The 12,110-nt window shown below is 41.7% G+C and overlaps 1 pseudogene; it reads right to left on the reverse strand.

Annotated features, from left to right (window-relative positions):
- Nucleotides 1-274: 274 nt before the first annotated feature.
- Nucleotides 275-1,359, reverse strand: LOC129542882 (cytochrome c oxidase assembly protein COX19 pseudogene; annotated as a pseudogene).
- Between the last annotated feature and the right edge of the window lie 10,751 nt (nt 1,360-12,110).

Genomic DNA, 12,110 nt, shown 5'->3' on the forward strand with positions numbered 1-12,110 from the left:
ATACACGAAAACCTAAAGATAAACCCTAACACTCCTTGGGGGAAATGGGAATCTAAAGGAGCAACTGTCATCCAGAATCCTTTTGGAAACTTCATTAGATGAGCCACTTCCCAGCCACAAGATGTATCTATCAGGGAGGGGCGTCTGTCTTGATTTAGAATGGCTCCCCACAGGTACCCCCAAAGCCCCTTCCTGAACCATGGTACCGACAAGCATGCTGTTGGAGCAGCAGGTCGTCCAGATGACCGCACACGGCCCTGCGGCCTTCCTCCCATCACAGTTCAGTTTCTGTCTCTGACTTTCCATCTATCAAATGTCCAAATCCCAGGTTTTCCCAGGATTCTTGTGCCATCAGCTGCCTCTTCATCCGGCGCTTAAATAATCTTCTGATTCATTTCTGTGCAAAGCAGTTTCAAAATTGTTTACCTGGAGACACTTCACAAATTTCTCTCTGAAGATTTTACATTCACCCAAAGTGATCAATATCAATAACCTCAGATATGCAGATGACACCACCTTTATGGCAGAAAGTGAAGAGGAACTCAAAAGCCTCTTGATGAAAGTGAAAGAGGAGAGTGAAAAGTTTGGCTTGAAGCTCAACATTCAGAAAATGAAGATCATGGCATCTGGTCCCATCACTTCATGGGAAATAGATGGGGAAACAGTGGAAACAGTGTCAGACTTTATTTTTGGGGCTCCAAAATCACTGCAGATGCTGATTGCAGCCATGAAATTAAAAGACGCTTACTCCTTGGAAGGAAAGTTATGACCAACCTTGATAGCATATTAAAAAGCAGAGACATTACTTTGCCAACCAAGGTCCGTCTAGTCAAGGCTATGGTTTTTCCAGTGGTCATGTATGGATGTGAGAGTTGGACTGTGAAGAAAGCTGAGCACTGAAGAATTGATGCTTTTGAACTGTGGTGTTGGAGAAGACTCTTGAGAGTCCCTTGGACTGCAAGGAGATCCAACCAGTCCATTATAAAGGAGATCGATCCTGGGTGTTCATTGGAAGGACTGATGCTAAAGCTGAAACTCCAATACTTTGGCCACCTCATGCGACGAGTTGACTCACTGGAAAAGAGTCTGATGCTTGGAGGGATTGGGGGTGGGAGGAGATGGGGACGACAGAGAATGAAATGGCTGGATGGCATCACCAACTCGATGGACATGAGTTTGAGTGAACTCCGGGAGTTGGTGATGGACAGGGAGGCCTGGCGTGCTGTGATTCATAGGGTCGCAAAGAGTAGGGCACGACTGAGTGACTGAACTGAACTGAAAGTGATCAAGCAGGAAGTGGCCTTTACCTGGGGGCCATGGCTGGAAGCTCCTGGATCCAAAGTTCTTGGCCACTGACATGACAGCAGTGCTCGGAGTTCAAGAATTTGTTTCTAAATAGGAGAGACTGAGTTTGTTGGCTAAAGACCATCAGGGATATATTGAGAGACTGCTGAGAGAAGAGATAAAAGGTGGAATGCGATCTCTGAGAAAGTTAGAGGCAGGAGGTACAAGTGAGGACCACAATAATGGTACACTGAATAGGGATATTTGCCCACTGAGATGTTAGAATGGAGGAGGGAGAGGAGAGAAGATCAAAACAGTGATGATGAGTTCCCTGACTACCTCTAATTTTTCTGTGAGTGGGAGATGAAATTAGGATAGTTGAGGGTAGAGGGTAGTCAGAGGTTTTAGTCTGAATGAGAGTTGACAAAGATAATATGGTGACTGGAAATAGAAACACATGGAAAGATTGACTGACAACTTTGAAAATCAAGCTGTGATCAGAGACCGGCAATTTGTAGTTGTCTTAATTCACATTATTTCTTGTTATTTGACTTTACTCTGGTGGTGCTCAGAAACCTAGATGAAATTGCAAATAAGGTGAGGTATAAAAGCTTGGGGTGCAAAGCTTTTCTTGACAGGACAAGAAGACAATAATGATTAAGTATTAGCGAACTATCAGCATCAATGTATCTTTTTCCATAAATTCCCCATAAGTAACATTTTCCTGGAATATTAACACTGACATATTCCCTACCTGCTTTTTCAGCATAACTGAAATTCCAGATAAGCTTTCTAACCAAGAACTACATTAGGAAATGTAATTGACACAAATGAAAGATTTAACATTAACTCTGAGCAGGCACACCCAGTGAACAGACCCCCTTCCCCATTCCACATACAAATATATAGTCAGTTCATTCAGAGTGTTCAGGTGGTATGTGAGTCTTGATGATAGCCATCTGTGGTCTTCAAAAAAGTTCCCAAAAGAGAGAGAATGCATTTGATGCCTTTGCAGAAACGTTAAGTCTAGGATGATAGGAAGCTGGATTCTCAAGGTCACCCCTCATGATAGAAGAGCAACATGTTGATGGATTGGACATCCAAAGCCCTTCTAAGGATGCCAGTCCTGGGCTCAATGCCCCCAGGCTCACTATAAGCAATAGGACAAATTGGCTCCAAATCATCTACCCTCATTTCTCTATGTATCCTCAATCAAAAGAGACAGATGATAACATCCATTGACCTGAAACAGATCGCCAGATATTTTTCTAGCAAAGATGGGTTTACTCAAGATCAGCAGAAAATTGCTGTTCGGTATCTGTGACCAAGAAGATCCATCTGAAAGTTACTGAACAGCTAGGGAAAGTGAACTCATATACAGGGGGAAAGGAAGTTGGGAGGGTTGTAGTAAGCAAAGAGTCCATGGCTTTTCACTGGCTAAGTCCTTGCCAGGAAAGAAGAGGAGTCTTTCTTCTCCCTGTTGGGCTCCCTCTTCCGGGCTCCTGGACTATATTTAATTGAGGTTTCTGTGTATGAATGTTTAACACATCTACTCTAAAAAGGAGCTAAGCAGAGGAATAGAAATTAAATTATTTCTTTCAAGATCTCTCACTTTTTGAACTATTTGCTGCTGCTACTGCTGCTAAGTCACTTCAGTCGTGTCTGACTCTGTGCGACCCCAGAGATGGCAGCCCACCAGGCTCCCCCGTCCCTGGGATTCTCCAGGCAAGAACACTGGAGTGGGTTGCCATTTCCTTCTCCAATTCAGGAAAGTGAAAAGTGAAAGTGAAGTTGCTAAGTCGTGTCCGACTCCTAGCGACCCCATGGACTGCAGCCCACAAGGCTCCTCCACCCATGGGATTTTCCAGGCAAGAGTACTGGAGTGGGGTGCCATTGCCTTCTCCGTATTACATGCTGCTGCTGCTGCTGCTAAGTCACTTCAGTCGTGTCCGACTCTATGTGACCCCATAGACGGAAGCCCACCAGGCTCCCCCGTCCCTGGGATTCTCCAGGCAAGAACACTGGAGTGGGTTGCCATTTCCTTCTCCATTCGAACTACTTATGACCCCAGTATTTAGTCTGTCCATTGTGGAGACAGACCAGCTTCATTGGGTCTATTCTGCCACTTCTTTTCTGTCTCACAAGTAGCAGTAGCCTTCTTGAGGGATCTCACTGTTTGGATAATTTGTGACTGCCACGAAGTTCCACTTTGCATTCAGTTAGAATGTTGAGCCCATCTTCCAGGCATTTAGACACACCCAAGACAATGTTCTAGAGAAATCTCTTGATGTATGTCTGTTGCCAACTGTGTGTGGGAGAAGGCTTTTTGCTATGAGATTTAGAATTGAGAAGACTTTGATTGATACTCAAAGTACAGTTTCTTCTTTAATAAAAATAATAGGGGATGAATCGCACTAATCTTAAGAGTCCTACGTTCATTCCATTCATTTTACTCGTTTTTACCCACTTTTTCTTTCTAAATAATCAGAACAGAAAAAAGATCTACTGAGCTTGAATGAATTTTTACTATCTCCCAAATGCCGGATGATCTATTTTTGGCTTTGCCAACTTCTCTGTGCCAACAGACTTGAATTCTAGGCTATAAAAAAAATTGCTAATCTAAATAAAATGACACAGGAGGCACCACTGATTCGAGACCTTATGCTTCAGAAAATTTGCTTATAATTCAGCATCTCCTCAGTGATCCAGGTTGTTTAGAGAGGATGGACAACCAGAAAGAAGTAGTGAGAAATCAGACTGTGAGAATTTTGTTAAGAAATGTAATTGTTTGCTTTTGAGGGTATAGAATAATTTAGAACACATTCCAAGCATTTGGGTTCTGAATAAGCAACCCACGTTATTTTTACAGACATTAAAGTGTTTGAAGATCACTGATAGAAATCCTGAGACAAGACTATATCTATCTGTATCTACACATTTAAGGTAAAGACCTTTGAAAGCCCTTTGTCTCATCCTCTGGGAGACTTTAAGGTATGACAGCTTAGGTATATTAGGGAGCAAGTAATAGTTCTTCCATCTTTTATCACATATTCGATAAAGAAAAGAGGACAGAATGATGGCCCCAGAGAAAGGGCAGGGACTTTCATATGCAAGTAGAAAGGAGCTGAGTCAAGTTATTTGTCTTTCACGGTTTTCTTGAGAGCTTTGCTGACCCATATTCCTCTGGTCCGGTGTTGAATAGGAACAGTGACAGCATATAACCTTGATTTGCTCTGCATCTTAGAGAAAACTGTAATGTCCTTTACTGGAAGAGGTCATTTCTTCCTATTGCTAGGTTAATGAAGTTGTTTTTTTTTTTTTAAAGTGGACTATTTTTAAAGTCTTTATTGAATTTGTTACAATGTTATTTCTGTTTTCTGTTTTGGTTTTTGGCCCCAAGGCATGTGGGATCTTATCTTCCCCACCAGGGATTGAACCCATACACCCTGCATTACAAGGTGAAGCCCTAAACACTGAACAGCCAGGGAAGTCCCTGAGGGTTTTTAAAATGCATGCATGTTGAATTATATCAAATATTTATTTGACATTTACTGAGATGATCATATGGGTTTTCTTCCTTAGTCTCTGTGGTGACTTTGTAATGTGTCAACACAGCCAGGTTGAACTACGTTTCCCAGAGGTATATTCTCTATGTTTCTAGTTAGGGTGTGACACGAAGAAAATACTTTTGCATGACCTTAGGAAGGTGGAAGTGAAACAGCAGTCATTTTGTTTCTTTGCTCGGGAGGTTAGGATGGATGCTTTGTCCTCATGCACTGTGCTTGTCTATAGGCTCACGTCATTGGCACGACATAACAACCAGGCATTTTCACCTGACTCCTCCTTCAGCTTCTCTGAATCCTGAGCCAGATGTGTGTTTAACTCCATGACAAAAAAATGCCAGCTGCTGCTCTTACAGGACACCCACATCCTAAGGCCAACATGGGTTCCAGGTCACCCTCTCAAATTCCAGCTCCTACTGCAGGGTTCCGGGTTCTCCTGGCTCCTCCCTGCTTTATAAACACCCCTCCTTACTGATGTTTATCTGTGGCCTGCCCTGAAGATTTCAAATGCCAGCACCAGAAAAAAGCAAAAATCTTATATCTATGATTTAACTAGCTCCCACAACTATGTAAAGTCAAACTTATATATAATATGTTTCTTTGATGTAACTCTAACGGATACAGAATTTGGTACCAAGAGTAGTACGAAAGGAACAGAATCTTAAGGATGAGCTATATGGATTGGTTCAATTTTCCTAGGCCTTCTGGAATTGGTTGCCTAATCTGGCCATACGTAAAAATATTGATGACACTATTTCCAATGCTGAAGGAGACACTGATAGTCTATGGCATACTAGAGCAAAACATTTACTCAAATGATCATCTGTTGACACCTGTCAGGAAGAGCCTGTAGAAGGCAAGACTCTGCATGACCAGTTATTTGCTGTCACACACTTAAGCAAAAATAAGGAGTATACGTAAGGAATGAAAATGAGGACCTCAGGGCTTTGAATTCCTAGTTTACCTTAGGGACCTAAAAACATCTATGTTTGCCCTAAAAGAAGCTCCTATATCCTAAAGTCTAACCCCTGTAAAAATCTTAATCTAGGGCCAAGTTTTCTAAAAAGTGAAACCCAATGTGTAATTAGTACCTGGATAACATAACACAAGCTGAATTATTGATATCACGTGACCTCTTTTGTTAAAATCAGGGTATTAACTGGAAGGAATGGGACACTGAAAATTGGGATGGAAACTTATGGGCAGATTGCGATCAAGTTGCATACCCTGAACCATGAAACCCTAAAATCTGAGGATCCTTCTTCGCCATTAGACTTTCCATTCCTGCATGAAAATCTCTTCTTGACTGATGAAACTACTACTCTCCTCTGAGATAGCTGTCTTACACCTCACTGAGGATCCTCCTCACAACCTACTCCCGCTACCTTTCTTGGCTTCTAGATTCACACACCAGGAGGTCCCAAAGAAGAAGAATCAAAGTATGGGTCATATAGAGATGAAACACATACCAAAAATAACTGCATGATTTTTCCAATCTTCTAATTGATAGAAGCTTGAGGAGTATGTTTGATAATATATCTGAAGAGTGTGGATCGGGGTATACAGAATACAAAGATGGATGAGCTGAATTGACTGATGTCAGCTCATTAAGCAAAGATTCTATATGCACTTATTTAGCCTGTGCAGAAGACAGATGGATCTTAGTCAATAACAGTAGATTATCATAAACATTATCAAGCAATCACAGCTGCTGTTACAAATGTGGTTTCATTGCTGGAGCAAATCAACACATTCCCTGTTACCTGCTATACAACTATTGATCTAGTAAATGTTATATCTTTTTTGGTGTACCTGTTAGTAAAGACCATCCAAAGTAGTTTGTTTTCAGCTGGCATGGCCAGCAATATATTTTCACTCTTCTATCTCAGGGCTAAATGATCTCTTAGCACTGTCATAATTTAGTCTGCAGGAACCTTGATTGCTTTTTCATTCCAACAGAATCATGCTGGTCCATTACACTGATGAAACTGTGCTGATTGCACCTGCTTAGCAGGAGGTCGTGACCACTCTACACACATTAGTAAAATATTTGCATGCCAGAGAGTAAGAAACAAAACCCCGAAGAACTCAGGAGTCAGCCACAGGAGTAAAATCCCTTTTAGGATGAAAAGCAAGTGGTGGCATCTTTCCCTTTATAACACTAAAAATGTCTAGTGGACCTTTTTGGATTTTGGAGGCCATGTATAATTCTTCTGGACATGTTACTCGGACCCATCTACGAGGGACCTGAAAGCTGACACTTTTGAACAGGACCCTAAATAAAAAAAGTCTCTATTACAAATCCCCAATTCCATAAAAGCTATTCCACCACATGAGTTATAGAACCCATCAGATTGGATGATGCTTCAAGTATTATTGAGCTTCCCTAGTGACTCAAACAGTAATGAATCTGCCTGCAATTCAGGAGACCTGGGTTCAATCCCTGGGTAGGGAAGATCCCCTGGAGAAGAGAATGACAACCCACTCTAGTATTCTTGCTTAGAGAATTCCATGAAGAGAGGAGCCTGGAGGGCTTCAGTCCATGGGGTTGCAGGAAGTCGGACACGACTAACACACAAATATTACTAGCAGATAAAGATGTTATATGGAGTCTTTGGCAGACTCGTAGAAGTAAATAAAGAGAGCCCTAGTGATTAAAGCAAAAACAAACCATTTTTTGCATATACTATTCTCTTTTTGAGAGATAAATTTGGAGCTTTTAACTGGGGCTTTAATAGAGACTGATCACATGACCATGGGCCACCAACTTACCATGTGATCTGAACTGCCAATCATGAACTGGATGTTGTCTAACCCAGTGGTCCCCAACCTTTTGGGCACCAAGGACCAGTTTCATGCAAGAAAATTTTGCCCTAGACAGGATCATGGTGGAGGGATGGTTTCAGGATGATTCAAGCATATATCTATTGTGCACTTTATTTCTATTATTATTACACCAGCTCATCAGCCATTAGATCCCAAAGACTGGAGACCCCTGGTCTAACCCACCAAAATAGAAAGTCAGGCATGCACTCCATCATAAAATGGAAGTAGTATAGATGAAATTGGGCCTCCCTGGTGGCTCAGACAGCAAAGAATCAGCCTGCCACGCAAGAGACCTGAGTTCAATCCCTGGGTTGGGAAGATCCCCTGGAGGAGGGCATGGCAACCCACTCCAGTATTTCTGCCTGGATAATCCCCACGGACAGAGGAGCCTGACGGGCTATAGTCCATGGGGTCACAAAGAGTCAGCCACAACTGAGCAACTAAGCACACAGCACATAGATGAAACTGAGCTAAAGCAGGCCCAGAGGCGTAAGTTGCATAGTCCCTATTAATATTATTTGCCTTCTTTATCTCAACCCACACCCATGTTTCATATGAAGTTTCCTAAGCTTTCCTATGAAAAAAACCTAGACTTGGTTTATAGATGGATGGTCCTTCACAATATACAGGCAGTCACCTGAAAGAGGATAGCTGTGGCTACCATTTCTGACAGCTCTGCAGGATTTGGTGAACAGAAAACCCAGCAGGCAGAATTGTGAGTACTGAACCAGGTCACTCATTTTGCCTGACAGCAAGGAAACCATGGGCTATCTGGCTAATGTGAATAGATCTCCATGAATGAGCGTAGAATGTGAAGATATTTGTGTCTCGTATAATGCTCACCAAAGAACGACCCCAACAAAGGGGGATTTCAATAGCCAGGTGGACTGGAAAACTACTTTCTCTGGACATCACTAAGTTTCCTTCCCCAGCCCCTCTGCTATTATCCAATGGGCACATGCACAGGGTAGTCATGGCAGTGGGAATGGAGGTTATGGGTGGACTTAGCAACATGGATTCCACTCCATCCAAAAATTGTCCACACTGCAAATTTACCACTTAAGAGAATATGATTTGGCAAATTAGCTTCTGGAAACTTGCTTTTGGCAAAATGATGTTTAGATAATGGACCTACAGCCAATAGTATGCGATTCTCAAAAACCACAAGAGACTATCAAATGTTTCATTCATCATCATCTCAAGGTCAAAAAACTATTAATTTACTTGATGTAAGAGTTATACAATTCAAAACCAAGGTTTGCTAAAACAACAATTTCCAAAGCTTAATCTAAATGTCTTTGCCTATTATTTTGCCACAGGGGGAAAACATGTAATATCCAGTTGTTAAAACAACTGGAAAAGCCAAGTTTTAAACTGTGATAACATGTGTATTTAGAATTTGTAGAGGCACATTTCTGATTTGGAGGTCAAGAAAAGTTTGGGTTCACAGCTTATAATCCCTTTTTATGGTTTCCCATAGACATATATGTAGAAACACATTCATACCTCAAATCATCTATTTATTCAGTATGGAATTTTATTTTTATTTCCTATCATAAAGTATCTCCTGTTGACAAGGATTAATTGCTAAGAAGCTCATTACCCTCAAGGGAATGACTTCTGGCCAAGAAAAAAACAAAGCAGAGAGATAAGAGAGCTTGTGCTTTAAATTTTCTGACTATTATGTGAATGGATCCTCAGTTCCCTAGTCAAGATGAAACAATTCAATGGACACGAGTTTGAACAAACTCTGGGAGACAGTGAAGGACAGGAAAGCCTGACATGCTGCAGTCTGTGGGGTTGCAGAGTCGGACATGACTTAGCAACTAAACAGCAAGAGGAGAGAAACAAACCTAATCACAAATACGATGAAGGAAATGGAAAATTACACTGAAAACATTTCTGCCACGTAACCAACCAACAAACGTCAGAGGTGCAAAATCTTGATGGAAGTCCCTTTTTGTTCATTTGATGGGCGATATCTCTCTTCTTGTCATAGTAATTTGTTTACCCTATGGCACTTGATGTTAACTTTTCTTCCTAAAGGGACAGTTCTTCATTATTTCCTTTAAAAAGTTGGCTTCTCTAAGCTTCTCTAAATTATACAATCACCCGCTTTTTAATCTTTGTGGGGAAAATCCAAAGCTCAAATAAGACTTACTTGGGTTTCAAAGTATGTTGGAACAAAGGCTATTTTTTTTTCTGAGTACCTTTACGAGAGTCATTTGTGAAAATTCATACATGACTTACAAGCAATTTTTTAAATTGAGGTATAGTTATTTTACAATGTTGTGTTAGTTTCTGCTGTCCAACAAAGTGAATTAGCTGTATGTACACATACCCCTCCCTCATGGCCCCCCCTCCCACCCACACCCATCCCACCCATCTAGGTCATCACAGAGCAGCGAGCTGAGCTCCCTGTGCATAAAGAAGCTTCCCACAAGCTACCTATTTTACACAGTCAGTCAGTTCAGTCGCTCAGTCGTGTCCGACGCCAGGCTTCCCTGTTCATCACCAACTCCCGGAGCCTGCTCAGACTCATATGCATGGAGTCGGTGATACCATCTAACCATCTGTCATCCCCTTCTCCTCAGTGGGTGAGAAGTGATAAGCAATTATAGTAGTGATAAGCAAAACACAGTAGTAATAAGCAATTTTTAGAATCTCCCATATAATTAAAAAGGCAGTTTGTAAAGAAACACGAGTAGTGACTATGTCAGTCCAGCTTTTCTCATTTGCTTAAGTAAATGATGAGTAACTTTTCACTCCTTGACCAACCAGCCACAGGGCTTCATATTTGTGAGTCTAAATTCAATAATGATGAATGTATTCTATCACATAACCCCAATTTTTGGCTGGTTTTCCTTCATAGGAAGTACCAAGAATTTCTAAAATAACTGGAAAGAATTAGGTAGCAATGAGGTATTGGTAGCAATGGCAAGCCACTCCAGTACTGTTGCCTAGAAAATCCCATGGATGGAGAAGCCTCGTAGGCTGCAGTCTGTGGGGTGGCTAAGGGTCGGACACGACTGAGCGACTTCACTTTTGCTTTTCACTTTCACACATTGGAGAAGGAAACGGCAACCCACTCCAGTGTTCTTGCCTGGAGAATCCCAGGGACGGAAGAGCCTGGTGGGCTTCCGTCTATGGGGTCACACAGAGTCGGACACGACTGAAGTGACTTAGCAGCAGCAGCAGAGGTATTTTTTAAAATAATCACAAATCTTTCCCATCCCTGCATTCATCACATCACAGTGTGATGACTTTACAAAAAGATGCGGCAGATTCTTCTAGATAGCAAACTCTATTTCTCCATTCTTTAAATTAAGGTTGGCTGTGTGTCTAGCTTTGACCAATGGGACACCAGTGAAGGTGACACAGAGACTTAAAAAGTGCTGACACCTCCAGGCTTCTCTCCCCTGGTGCTCTTAACAGCCCTCTGCCACTGTGTGACTAGTTCAGGTGAACTTCTAAAGAAATCACAAGCCTGTGGAATAAGGTCATCCTTGTAGTTGAAGCTGAGCTCCCAAACAGAGAGTCCTGCCAAGAAGATCACATAGCCTTCCCTGATCACGTAGACTGCCCCAAAAGCCCAAACAGATTGCCAACACACAGAATCATGAACTAAAGTTATGTTTTTAAGCCACTAGTTTTGGAGGTGATTTACTATATAGCAAAAGTTAACTGACATAGCAAGGAATTGGTCACCCCAGTTAGTTAGGATGTAGTGCTTATAAGGATAGGGTCAAAGTCTAGAATTTTTAAAGAGACAAATTCCTCAATAACCATGATCTGTGACCTTCAAAAAGTGGAAGGGCCATAATGGAAGGCAACATTGAGCTCTAATTCTTTGTAATCAAGTATGACCTTTGAAAGCACACGGATCTGGGTCAAATCCTGGTTCTACTATGCTATTTTGAGCTTTAAATTTCATTTCACTTTCTAAGATCAGATTCTTCATGTATAAAATGCAGATATGTAGGTGATAAAACCTACCTCATAGGAATGTTACATGGAATAAATGAGAGAGTATCATTTGTTGGTATGGTGCCTGATAAAAGGAGCAATTATTTAAATTGTAGTTACACCATCACAAATATAACAAAACTGAACAGCTACAGAGAAAGACTACAAATATTATAAGGTTCCTTTGCAAGTGACGACAGAGGATGAGATGGCTGGATGGCATCACCGACTCGATGGACATGAGTTCAAGTGAACTCTGGGAGTTGGTGATGGACAGGGGGGCTACAATTCATGGGGTCACAAAGAGTTGGACACGACTGAGCGACTGAACTGAACTTGCAAGTGACACAACAGCAAAGTGTATGCTGAGTTCCCTGGAAACTGCTCACATCCTTGGCTCTTCCAGAGAATATCAGAGTTTGTTTGATGGCCATGTTCAAGTGATCTCTCCACTAGGCTGTGAAGTCTTTA

The sequence above is a fragment of the Moschus berezovskii genome, chromosome 19 (genome assembly GCF_049115385.1).
Source record: "Moschus berezovskii isolate FMDL1 chromosome 19, NW_MosBer_1.0, whole genome shotgun sequence".
NCBI classification, from domain to species: domain Eukaryota; kingdom Metazoa; phylum Chordata; class Mammalia; order Artiodactyla; family Moschidae; genus Moschus; species Moschus berezovskii.